Source organism: Petaurus breviceps, unplaced genomic scaffold, assembly GCF_028583685.1.
Source record: "Petaurus breviceps papuanus isolate PSGF00001 unplaced genomic scaffold, PetGlider_PUasm1.0 90696, whole genome shotgun sequence".
Classification (NCBI taxonomy): Eukaryota; Metazoa; Chordata; class Mammalia; order Diprotodontia; family Petauridae; genus Petaurus; species Petaurus breviceps.
In genome coordinates this window covers 3,513,090-3,526,968 of record NW_027187314.1, presented here as the reverse complement: position 1 = coordinate 3,526,968, position 13,879 = coordinate 3,513,090, and the positions used below count along the sequence as shown (strand labels likewise).

Sequence of the window (13,879 nt, the reverse complement as noted above, 5' to 3'; positions counted from 1 at the left end):
TTTCTTAGTGGGTCATAATCTCTACCTTTATCCATAGAACTGACAGGTATATATGTCCATGCTCCCCCAATTTACTTATGATATTATCTCATATGTCTAAATTTGCACCCATTCTGACCTTTCCTGGGTATACAATATGAGGTATTGGTCTATACCTAGTTTATGCCAAACTGCTTTCTGGTTTTCCCAGAAATTTTTGTCAAATAGTGATTTCTTTCCCCAAAAGCTTGCATCATTGGGTTCATCAAAAATAGATTATTATGATGATTTACTAATGTGCATTGTGTACCTAATCTATTCCACTGATCTATCACTACATTACTTATCTAGTACCAGAGCTCTGGACTTTTTATAAGGAAGGTCTGAAAATCCTCTATTTCATTAAATGACCTCTTTTTTTTCCTTTGAAGCTTGGTGTGATATTCTTTTTATTTTTTTTTACTTTCACATTATACATTAGTCAGGTTATAAAGATGGATTGTATCAGATGGAATGAAAAATGGTAAAGAGGACATAAAACCAAACAAGTAAAGGAAAAAGATCAGGTATTTTGCTTCTATCTGGATATAAACTCAGTTCTTTCTAGTTCTTTCTCTGGATGCACACATTTCTCTCCATCATGAGTCTTTTGGGATTGACTTATATCACTGCATTGCTGAGAAGAGTCCAGTCTATCAAAGTTGGTCAATTGTAGCAGCAAGCACCCCAAGCGTCCTCAGGGTTTGCAGCTACCACAGGTTCTTGGATCTGCTTTGTTAAAGGAAAGCAACTCAAAATGGGTTAACAAGCTTACTTTAAGCAGTCAGACATATATCATTTACCTTGTTCAGGAGAAAAGGTCAGCACCCTGAACCTCAAAGTATACAGGCATAATTATCCAGACAGAAACATCAAGTAGAAAGATTTCCAAACTGTCCAACCATTACATCCATACCCAGTCAACATCTGGGTTTCCACATTCTGGGTTTTTCAAAGCCGGGGGACTCTCAACAACGGCTTCCCAGAATTCAGATCAAATCACAGAACACTTCTCAAAGTGAGTCCCAAAAACAAAGCTACACATCAGGGCTTATATAGCCTTCTCCTGGCTCAGAGAATGTAACAACCTTATTGACTCACTGGCCAATCAAGAAGTATCTACTGAAAAACAAGCCTCCCCCACCCCAGGCTTCAGGTGCACATTAGCCTAGGGGCAGGGAAGATCTTTAAAATTTACATTCTTATTACATCATCACACACATGTTATGTCTGTAATTGTGTACAAATTGCTCCTGGTTCTACTTTTCTCACTCAGCATCAGTTCCTCTCCAGGTAATAGTATTCCATGACATGCGTATACCACAACTTGCTCATCCATTCTCCAATTGATGGGCAGTCCTTAATTTCCAATTCTTTGCCACCACAAAAAGAGCTGCTATAAACATTTTTGTAAATATGGGTCTTCCTCCAACTTCTATGATCTCTTTGGGATATAACCCTAGGAGTGGTATTGCTGGGTCAAAGGATATGAAAGTATTTATAGCCCTTTAGGCATAATTCCAGATTGCTCTCCAGAAAGGCTGGATCAGTTCACAACTCAACCAGCAATGCATTAGTGTTCCCATTTACCCACATCCTCTCCAGCATTTGTAATTTTCCTGTTTTGTCATCTTAGCCAATCTTACTGATAAGATGTGGTACCTCAGAGTTGTTTTGATTTTCATGTCTCTAATCAATAGTGATTTAGAGCATTTCTTCATGTGCTTATAGATATATTTAATTTCTTTCTCTGAAAATTGCCTGTTCATATCCTTTGACCATTTATCAATTGGGGAATGATTTGTATTCTTATAAATTTGACTCAATTCTCTGTATATTTTAGAAATGAGTCCATTGTCAGAGACATAGGTTGTAAAGATTCTTTCCCAATTTCCCACCTCCCACTTAATCTTGGTTATATTGGCTTTGTTTGTACAGAAGATTTTTCAATTTCGTGTAGTCAAAATTATCTATTTTACATTTTATAATGTTCTCTAATTCTTGTTTAGTCATAAAGTCTTTCCCTCTCCACAAATCTGACAGGTAAACTATTCCTTGTTTTCTGAGACTGCTTACAGTATCAACCTTTATACCTAGATTATGCAACCATTTAGACTTGATTTTGGTATATGGTGTTAGATAATGGTCTATGCCCAGTTTCTGCCATACTATATTCCAGTTTTCCCAGCAGTTTTTGTCAAATAGTGAATTCTTATCCCAAAAATTAGGGTCTTCCATTGCAGTCCCTTTGTAGCCCTTAATAAGATTTTTTTCATCATTTTGTGTATTTTATACTCATACCCTCTACGTGTCTATAACCAGTTTGCTCTTATCAAATAGCAGGGTGTGTGTGTGTGTGTGTGTGTGTGTGTTTTCCTTGTTTACCTTTCTATGTCACTGTTGCATCTTGTAATTGGAGGTTGAATTTTCCATTGAATTCTGGCTTTTTTATCAAGAAGGTCTGTAACTCTGCTATATCATTGAATGACCATCTCTTTCCCTGGAAGAATATGCTCAGTCTCTGTGTATGTGATCCTTGGTTGTAATCTGAGCTCTTTTGCCTTCCGGAAAATTGTTTTCCGCTGCCTCCGATCTTTCAGTGTAGAGGCTGCCAAATCCTTTGCAATCCTCAGTGTGGACCCACAATATTTGAATTGTTTCTTTCTGGCTGCTTGAATTATTTTCTCTTTTATCTAGTAGTTCTGGAGTTTGGCCACAACATTTCAAGGACTTTTCAGTTTGGGATCTCTTTCAGCAGGTGTCTGGTGGATTCTCTCGATTTCTATTTTACCCTCAGGTTGTAGTATCTCAGGGCAGTTTTCCTTAACGAGCTCTTGAAGAATGTTGTCCAGGCTCATTTTTTCATCATGATTTTCTGGTAGGCTTATAATTCTCAGATTATCTCTCCTGGGTATGTTTTCCAGGTCAATCATATGCTTCACAATCCTCTTATCCATGTCATGAAGCTTTCATGCTTTCATTCATTTATCTTCTGAGTTAACTGAGACCAATAACCTGTTTTTACCTGGTTTATCAAGAATACAAAAGTTTAATAATGTGCAGGGGTGGGGAAACTGCAGCCTCAAAACCACAAGTAGTCTTTTAGATCCTTGGTCCTTTTGACTGAGTCCAAGTTTTATAGACCAAATTCTTTCATCAAGGTGATTTGTTCTGTGAAGTTTGGATTTAGTCAAAGGGCTGCACTTAAGGACCTAGAAGGCAACATATGGCTTTGAAGTTTCAGGTTGCAAATCCCTGGTTTAGGGTCATTAACTCTGGATCTTAGTTCTAGCATTAGAGAACACAACTATTTACTCATCAAACACATACATTTTACCCATCTTTTATGTTCAAATAGTTTAGAGAAACAAATTAGTGCCTATCATAATCTCAAAATAATCTATTTTCTTAAGCAGGTTTTTAAAAGTGTGGCATTTTAAAGATAGAAAGTTAAATGCAGTTTAGATGACTCTGGTTTTAATTCTTATCTAGCTATTCAATCTTAGAATTACTGTTTTGGAAAGTATTTTTCCTCATCTAATTTATGAGACTTCAATGTATGATCTCTAAAATCCTGTAAAGGGATTAGACTAAATCATCATTAGCATCTCTTATAACTACAAAACCTATGATACTATGAGCTTTTCAGCTCTAAAAAACTATGAAAAAGGAACTTTTGTAGAATCAACGGAAGGTATTTTCATATTGTTAGTCTAAGGAAGGAATGTATTCCAGAGACACACTCTGTCATAATGTCTCTGTATGTATATTAGTATGATACAGTATCAGGGTTTGGAGTCAAAGAATTGTGGTTTAAATCCTGACTCTTCTATTTATTTCCCATGTGATACTGAATACAAAAAAATCCTATACACTAGATCTCAAATGTCTTATCTTTAAAATGAGGATATTGGATTAGATGATCTCTAAAGATACCTTCCAGCTCCAAATATTTAATTATATTATCCTAGAAACCCAAGAACCAATAATACCACTGAGCAGTATGGTGAGTTTTATTCAGTCTGTGGTCTACCCAGAGAAGGGGAATACCAATCACAAAATTTGTAGTCACAAAGTTATCATTTTCCATATAAAATAAGGATGGTAAAATGGTAAAATGAAGAAGTTGGACTCAAGGCTATAAAGAAATATGATCACTGGTCATTATAACATTCAAAATATCTTTCTTCCCATATAACCTTCCCAAAAGATTATATTCGCTGACCCTCATACATACATATTTGGGGGGGGGGGAGGGAAGCTAGTTGGTTACTAAATTTCTCTCTCTAATTTTTGTCCATCCACTCACATCATCTGAAATGAAATATGGAGATTTGTCCCAACCTTCACTCCTCCACATTTCTGTGAATACTGTTTGTAGCCATGATATATTAAGTTGTTTTTTTTTTTATTGCCCATAAATGACAGGTTCACTTATCACAATCTTATGAATAGAATCAATGGAAAATAGCTACATAAGCATTCCCCAAAAATCCTCTTTAGATTTTTGAAAATTAAGTCCTTTTACAGAGATTGGAGATTACTATTGCAATTTAGATCTCTCTGTATTGTGACATAATTTTTATATATTAATTTACTTATTTTTAGTTTACAACATTCAGTTCCACAAGCTTTTGAGTTCCAAATTTCCTCCCCCTCCCTTTCTTTCCCTCTGTCCCCCTAGACAATATGCAATCCAATATAGGTTCTACATATACTTTTACATTAAACATATTTTTACTTAAGTTATGTTGTAAAGAAGAATTATAACCATGTAAAATCCATCACAAGCAACTCTCCCAAAGACTGCTACTGTGAATAACTTTAAGAATCTAATCACATAGTGAACTTCTATTCAGCAATAAACTAAAGCATGATATTCAAGAAACTAAAGAACAACATTCACCACAGTATAACATAACAACTTATTACTATGGTAGCAACATACTCTTGAACAAAACATATCATTCTGTAAGTCAAAATCTCATCAGTCAATATAGAGTATCCAAGTAAAGTCTTCTTTCATCTTTCCTGGAGCTGGCTTCCAATCATCCTTAAGGAGCAGCAGAAAGTACAAACACCATCCACCCCTATTTCATAGCAAGTCACAATCCCATCAGGCAATACAGAGTACCCAAGTAGTACCCAAGTAAAGTCTTCTTTCATCTTTACTGGAGTCTGACTACCAAACCACATGGTTCCTCTTCCACCATGGGCTGATTGCTCCCAGGTCTTGCCTGGATTAACATGACTCTTGCCTGGATTCACATGTAGACAGCTCTCCACTCCTGTTTCATACCTCAGCTTACTATTCCACTCCAAGTACTTGGAAGTTTCTGTTTCTAGGAAGACAAAGTTTAACAGAGCTACAACAATATTTACACATGTTGCTGGCATTATCATCTTAATTCATTTTCTGTCTGACAAAGTAACACAAATCAACAGACAAAGCTTCTCTCTGAGAAATCAAACACAAATTGGCAGTAAAGTATCAGGACTTCTGTAACAACAGTAAGGTCCTCTTTCAGGGCTTCTGTAATAGCATTAAAGTCCTCTTTCAAAAGAGAGAATGCTTCTGTTTGACAAAGTGACACCAACAAAGACAGAACAGACAGACAAAGTACCAACATCACAAACATTCTCCCTCTCAATTCTGCTTGGTTCCACCTCTGCTTGAGTTTTTCTCTGCTCTGCTGCTTCCTGTTCGCCCCATCCTGTTCTGTTATTTCAACAAGCTTCTCCCACCTTTGGCTCATTTGATGACCTTAGGCCTATAAAGAGCAACACAATATATACTGTTTCCAACAAACACTTGATACAATCAAAGGTGAGGTTCAAAAGCACTTGAATAGCTGAAAGCAGCAGCAAAGTACTACTTTCCTTCCTATTAAAAACCAATGGAATGAACCACTAGAAAGAAGAAACAAAACAGAAAAGAAAAGACAGAGTAAATACTTTGCTTCAATCTGCATTCAGGTTCTGTAATTCTTTCTCTGGATGCATATAGCTTTTTCCAACATGAGTCTTTTGGAGTTGTCTTTGAACCTTGTATTGCTGAGAGAAGGCAAGTCTATCAAAGTTAGTCATCACAGATACAATGTGTCTGTAATTGTGTACCATGATCTGGTTCTGCTCCCCTCACTCAGCATCACTTGATATCAGTCTTTCCAGGTTATTCTCAAGTCCATCTGCTTCTCATTGCTTACAGCATAATAAGATTCCATTACATTCATATACCGCTTGTTCAGCCATTCCTTAATTGATGGGCATCCCCCAGATTTCTAAATCTTTGACACCACAAAAAGAGCTGCTAAGAATTTTTTTGAATATATAGGTTCTATTCCATTTTGTATGATCTCTTTGGGGTATACCCCTAAAAGTGGTATTGCTGGGTCAAAAGGTATACACATATTTATAGTCCTTTAGGCATAGTTCCAAATTGCTCTCCAGATTGGTTAGATAAGTTCACAACTCCAAAAACAATGAATCAGTGTTCCAATTTTCCCACATCTTCTCCACCATTTATCATTTTGTAGAGTTAGTAAATCTGACAAGTAAAATATGGCACCCAAGAATTGTTTTGATTTGCATTTCTCTAATTAATCATGATTTAGAACATTTGTTCATGTAATTATAGATATATTTAATTTCTTCCTCTGAAAAGTGTCTGTTCATAGCCTTTGACCATTTATCATTTAGGGAATGACTTGTACTCCTATAAATTTGATTCAGTTCTCTGTATATTTTAGAAGTGATTTCTTTATTGGTGAAACTGGTTATAAAAACCCTTTTCCAACTTTCTGCTTCCCTCCTAATCTTGGTTGAATTGTTTTAGATTGTACAAAACTTTCCAATTTAATGTAATCAAAATAATCACTTTTGCATTTCATAATGCTCTCTATCTTTTGTTTGGTCATAAATTCTTCCCTTCTCTACAAATCTGACAGGTAAGTTATTCCTTGCTCTCCCAGTTTGCTTAAGACCACTCTTTATATCTAAATCATGAACCCATTTTGACTTTATTTTGGTATACAGTGTAAGATACTGTTCTATGCTTAGTTTCTGCCATACTGTTTTCTAGTTTACCCAGAAGATTTTGTCAAATAGTGAGTTCTTGTCCCAGAAGCTAGAGTCTTTGGGTTTATCAAAGAGTAGGTTACTATAGGCACTGACTACTGTGTCTTGTGTACCTAACCTATTCCACTGATCCACCACTCTCTTTCTTAGGCATTACCACATAGCTTTGATGACTTCTGCTTTATGATACAGTTTAAAATCTGGTATGGCTAGGCCACTTTCCCTAGCATGCCTTTTCATTAATTCCCTTGACATTCTGGACCTTTTATTATTCAAGATGAATTTTGTTATTATTTTTTCTAGCTCTCTAAAATAATTTTTGGTAGTTTGATTGGTATGGCACCAAATGGGTAAATTAATTTAGGCAAAATTGTCATTATTATTATATTAGCTCCACCTAACCATGAGCAGTTGCTTTTTTCCCAGTTATTTAGATCTGACTTTATTCATGTGAAAAGTGTTTTGTAGTTCTGTTTTTACACTTCCTGGGTTTGTTCTTGTAGGTAGAATCCCAAATATTTTATAATGTCTACAATGACTTTAAATGGAATTTCTCTTTTTATTTTCTTGATGATGGAAATATTCTAACCTCATTAGAAATATATAAGGAATAAATGCTGAGGATTTACTTGGATTTGTTTTATATTCTGCAACTTTGCTGAAGTTATTTATTATTTCAAGTAGTTTTTTTACTTGATTCTTTAGGAATTTCTAAGTGTATCATCGTATCATCTGCAAAGAGTGATAACTTAGTCTCATCTTTGCCTATTCTAATTCCTTCAATTTCTTTTTCTTCTCATTCCTACAGCTAACATCTCTAGTACCAAACTGAATAACTGCAGTGATAATGGATATCCTTTTTTCAACCTTGATCTTATTGGAAATCCTTCTAGCTTATCCTCCTTACATATAATACTTGATGATGGTTTTAGGTAGATGCTGCTTATCATTTTAAGGAAGACTCCATTTCTTCCTATGCTCTGCAATGTTTTCATTTGAAATGGGTGTTGTATTTTGTCAAAAACTTTTTCTGCATCTATTGAGATAATCATATGGTTTGTACTAGTTTTGCTGTTGATATAATCAATTATACTGATAGTTTTCCTAATATTTAACCAGCCCTGAATTCCTAGTATAAATTCTACCTGATCAAGGTATATTTTTTTCATGAAAACTTGCTGTAATCTTTTCCTTAGTATTTTTGTATCTATATTCATTAGAGAAATTGGTTTAGAATTTTATTTCTCTGTTTTGATTCTTCCCAATTTAGGCATCAGTAAAATATTTTTATCATAAAAAGGATTTGGTAGGACTCTTTCTTCACCAATTTCCCAAATATTCTGTATAGTGTTAGAATCAATTGTTTAAATGTTTGATAGAATTCACTTGTAAATCCATCTGGTCCTGGAGAATTTTTCCTAGGGAGTTCATGTGTGGCTTTTTCAATTTCTTTTTCTGAGATGGGGTTATTTAAGTATTTTACTTCCTCTTCTGTTAATCTGGTCAATTTATATTTTTGTAAATATTCATCCATTTCATTAAGATTGTCAAATTTATGGGCAAATAATTGGGCAAAATAAATCCTAATTATTGTTTTAATTTCCTCTTCATTGGAGGTTAATTCATCCATTTTATTTTGGATACTGATAATTTAGTTTTCTTCTTTCTTTTTTAAATCAAATGGACTAAAGTTTTATCATTTCATGTTTTTTTTTCATAAAACCAGCTCTTATTTTTATTTATTAGCTCAATAGTCTTCTTAATTTCAATTTAATTAAACTCTCCTTTGGTTTTCTGTGTTTCTAATTTGGTATTTAATTGGGGATTTTCAATTTGCTCTTTTTCTAGCTTTTGCAGTTGATCTCATTTTTCTCTATTCTATTCATGTAAGCATTCAGATATATAAAACTTCCCTGAAGAACCACTTTCACTCCATCACATAAATTTTGGTACCTTTTCTCATGGTTGTCATTCTCTTGAATGATGTTTTTGACTGTTTCTAGGATTATTTTTTGACACACTCATTCTTTAGGATTAGATTAATTAGTTTCCAATTAATTTTAGTATATCTTTCCATGGGCCTTTATTATATTTATTTTTAGTTTCATGATGATCTAAAAAGGATTTGTTTAAAATCTAACAGGTCACCTGTTAGATTTTATCTAATCTGCAGGTCACCTTATGTCTTTCTGCACTGGATTGTTATGTGTTCTATGCTCTAGTAAAAAGTCAACTTTGTGTATATTCTCAGTACTGCTGAGAAGAAGGTATATTACTTTCAATTTCCATTCAATTTTCTCCAGATGTCTATCATATCAACCTTCCCTACAATTCTATTTACCTTCTTAACTTCTCTCTTGTTTATTTTGAGGTAAAATTTATGAAGTTCAGAGAGAGGGAGTTTGAGGTCCCCCACTAGTATACTTTTGCTATTTATTTGTTCCTTGAACTCCTTTGACTTCTTCCCTTAGAACCTGGATGCTATACCACTTGGTGTATAATTGCTTATTAATAATATTGCTTATCAATGGTGCCTCTTAGCAGGATATAGTTTCCTTCATTATCTCTTTTAATTAGATTTATTTTTACTTTTGTTTTGTCTTGGATTAGGATTGCTACCCCTGCTTTTTTTTTTTTTTTTACTTTAGCTGAAGTATAATATATTCTACTCCAGCCTTTTACCTGTTCTCATCAGTGATTTTTTTCCTTTTGTCCATTATATTTTTAAAATAATTCATCAATTTATCTTTTGCCTCTCTGATTTGGCTTTTTAAATCCTCCTTGAGCTTTTCCAAGAATGCTTTTTGTGCTTGAGACATCTTCATATTCCCTTTTAACTTTTCAGATGTGTGTATAGTGTCAAAGCTGTCCTCTTCTGAGTTTGCATTTTGCTCTTCCCTTTCTCCATAGAAGGATTGAATTGTATTTGTTTTTCTAATTTGCTTCTTTATTGTGGTTGCCTTTTTTCCTGGCTTTTAAATTGGCCTCTGCTTCTGGGACACAGGGGGTTCTGTTCTAATCTTCTTGTGCTGGGATCTAGAGGTCTGGTTACTGGCTTTGTGTGATGTGGCCTCTGCTTCTGCCAGTTAGAAGCTATATAATGCTGCAAGTCACCTTGTGCTGAGCTGAAGCTAGCTGGTGTGTGCCAAGGATCATGGCCAGGTAACATCTTTCTGAGTTACCCCAGGGTTACACTGAAGCTCACAGCATGAGGTGTGGTGTTGTCACTAGGGTCGTGGTGTTGTCACTTGCTGGCTCTACCCCCTTGGGGCTCAAGATCTCCTGCTGCTCCACTGAGGTGGGGCTTGCTGGGACACTTCCCATCCTGTACTGGTCCCCTTTAGCCATAGCAAGAGGGACCCTAGCCATCAATCTCCCTAGCTTCCCAAGCTAAAAGACTACTGTACCCCTACTGCAGCTGGTTCCCCTATTCCAGGATTTTTCCTGAGGCAATATTCTCTTGTTTTTTCAAGGTTATCAAAGGGAGTGGAGAGCACTTACTGTTTACTCTGCCATCATGGCTCTGTGACATAATTTTAAAATCAGTTATAAAGTACTGCTGTGTACTATAGCCTTCAGCATGAAATTAAGCATATATTATGGTGAAATATCAGTCATTTTAAATAAATGATAAATTGTGAAGGTATATGACAGACCTACAGAGTTGTCTACCCCTTTTTAGGATATATTTCAACCAAGACAACATCAGAAAAGACTTAGGAGATAAATATGACTGTATATTCAAATATGAGAGAGAAAAGTTCAAGGAAATTTTGCATAAACATTTAAGAAAAGTGTTTGGAAGTTCTCTCATTTACTCTCTTACTTAGATTGACTCCTTAAGGCTAAACTGTCTGGCCCATGACCTAACCATTGTCACAGCTGAATAAAATTTTGAGAAATGAATATTGAGTTTGGTTTTCTAAAAATATCTCTATCATATAAGCCAGAGTGAAATTTCTGTGACATATTCACATAAGAAAGCACATTCTCTTTTTTTAAATTTCCCTTTGCTCAGTTTTACCAATGATATAGTTAATTAACACTTCAAGTATTACATCTCTTAGAGATTCAGGAAAGTGTGAAATTGCCCTCTTGGCAAAGACAAGGTTGAAGAAATATCTCAGTGTTTATGCTATTGCTCTACATCAGGACTTAACATTAAATGTTTTACAGAACATGATATGTTCTGGAAGTCAGAGAAAAGATAACTCTATTCAGCTTCCACTCCAAGCTGCACATGAATACATTATTTGCTGGTCTGAGAAGGTTTAGTTCAAATTCATGGTCAGTGATTTCACCTTTAATTCACTTCTTTTTCATGTTTAACAAAAGAGTTCAAATCTGCAGGGTTCTGCAACTACTGTTTTATTTCATTACAGACATTACAGCTATGTTAATATATAAATGACTAATTATATTATCAGGTCAAGAAAGGGAGCAGTGCAGCTAACTAACTGTACTACTTGTTTGGTCAAAGGTCTCTGAATGACAACTTCTCAGTAGTCTGATTTCTAGATCCTGTCAAATTTCTTTAGAGACCTTTTCCTGCCTCTCTGTCTTAGTTTAATTTTTAAACATTCTCCCTGCTTGAATTGTCATTCTTTATCTCACCTGACAAGCAATCATGTCGATATGTTAGCCTCATCCTTCCTAGCAATGAAGATGATAATGCAGTTATGTAATTATAATGAGACATTGTGATTGATGGTGTGGATCAAATTGGAGTCTCACAAAATGTAGTCACAAAATGTTAACACACAAACCCTTACACATCTTACATCCATCTATTCAAAGTCCCAAATTCTCACCAATGTTTATTGTCATTTCTACTTATGACACTTTTAGGCAGCATATTATCCCGCTTGTTATTATAACAGATGAACTAAATAAGATGATAAAATAATGAAATTGTTTAATAAATCAAATGAACCAATGGCTCTGGCTTTCCTGGAAACTCTGTTCAACTTAGGTTGCCAAAATTATCAATATCATGCAAATTGCAATGACAATATTTTTTGTTTTGTTGTTATTTTTTGTTTTCCTAGAAGGAAGCACTTTACTGTATTTTCCAGTTCTGAGATTCTGAAAGATTGACCTATGGACAAGTAATAATAATCCCTAAAATGATCATTATAACCATAATACCATTGGTGATTGAATCCAACATATCTTTCCAGTTCATTGCACATTATTCTCTTTAATATACTTTAAAATCTAGTCAAACATGCCTTCTTTCAGTTCCTGATTCAAGACACTCCAATTCTTCCAATTTTAATGCAAATTTGCCTTTGAACTTGCTCTCCTCCAGGCATGAAATTCATGCCATCCTCATTTCTCCTTATAGAATCTCTTGTTTTCCTTAGTACTCAGCTCTAACAGCTTTGACTTAAAGGTTTAATTTGGTTTAATTTATTTTAATTTCTGATTGACATCACTATTAGTGTTTCCCTCCCTAAGTTAATTTTATATTTATTTTGTATTTACTCCATGTAATTACATGGAGTAAATTACATCTAATGTAAATTCCTTTAGAGGAAGGACATTTTCATTTGTAACTCTATCTTCTTAGCTCCAATGCTTAGGACATTGTAGATGCTCAATTGTTTCCTTTTGATTACATTATAACCCCAAGCAGTATAACGCAAAAATTACATCAGTATATAATTTGTGTGGAATTTTGCTGGCCTAGGGGCCTCATTCTTGCCCAAACCAGCCCTTTTAAGAGAAAGGTGGCTCACAGAGGCAAGGTGACTCCCACCCCAGGATCCAAATAAGGTCTTTAACCACAGGAGGGCTGCTGTTGGCCAGATACTTACCATCAGAACTTATCACTCATAAGATATTAGATTCATATAAGAATCTTGCCCCTTTGGAAAACTTCCTGAGAATCAAGCAGATTAAAAATATACAAGCTGAGATCATACAGAAGACTGGAAATTGACCTCTTAGCACTAAAAAAGGATACAGAAGATTTTCATCCTTTCTTCGTAGCTCAAAAGTGTTAGATTCTGTAAAATGTGAATCAGCCCTTGGAAACAGTGTTGAAGAAGAAGAGGATCCTCCAATATTGACTAATGAAGGCATTGTGTAAGTAGAACTTGTCTATTGAAGCCTTTTAGTATATGTATGTTGTACAGTTGTTGGAATTGGCAGTGAATTTCATTGAGAAACTAGAAGCCCCTTTTGAGACAATAAGAAGCATTCCTTGTTAATACTCTAGTATGAAAAATATGCATAGGGCTTTGAAAAAAATTGATTTACTTATTTAGTGACATACCAATCAAACTACCACCAATTATTTTATACAGCTAGAAAAAAATAATAACAACATTCATCTGGAAAAACAAAAGTTTCAGAATACCAAAGTAAACAATGAAAAAATGGTGGCATAACTGTACCAGATCTAAATCCATATTATAAAATGACAATAATCAAAAGTATCTGGAACTGACTAAGAAATAGGGTAGAATAGGTTAGATATACAAGACATAGGAATGAATGATCATAGTAATCTACTATTTGATAAAGCCAAAGATCTCAGTTTCTGGGTAAAGAGCTCATCATTTGACAAAACCTGCTGAGAAAATTAGGAAACTATAGCAGAAATTAGGTATAAGTCAATACCTTACACCATATACCACATAAAGTCAAAATTGGTGCATGATTTACACATAAAGGGTGATACCATAAGCAAATTTGGGGACTATGGAATAGTTTCCTCAATAAGCCTATGGAGAAAAGTAGTGTTTATGACCAAACAAGAGGTGACATTATGAAGTAT

The 13,879-nt window shown here is 34.7% G+C and overlaps 1 pseudogene; it reads left to right on the top strand.

Moving 5' to 3' along the window:
* Positions 1-13,367, top strand: part of LOC138144327 (HAUS augmin-like complex subunit 2 pseudogene) — a 93,039-nt pseudogene extending 79,672 nt beyond the window's left edge.
* The last annotated feature ends 512 nt before the right edge of the window (positions 13,368-13,879 follow it).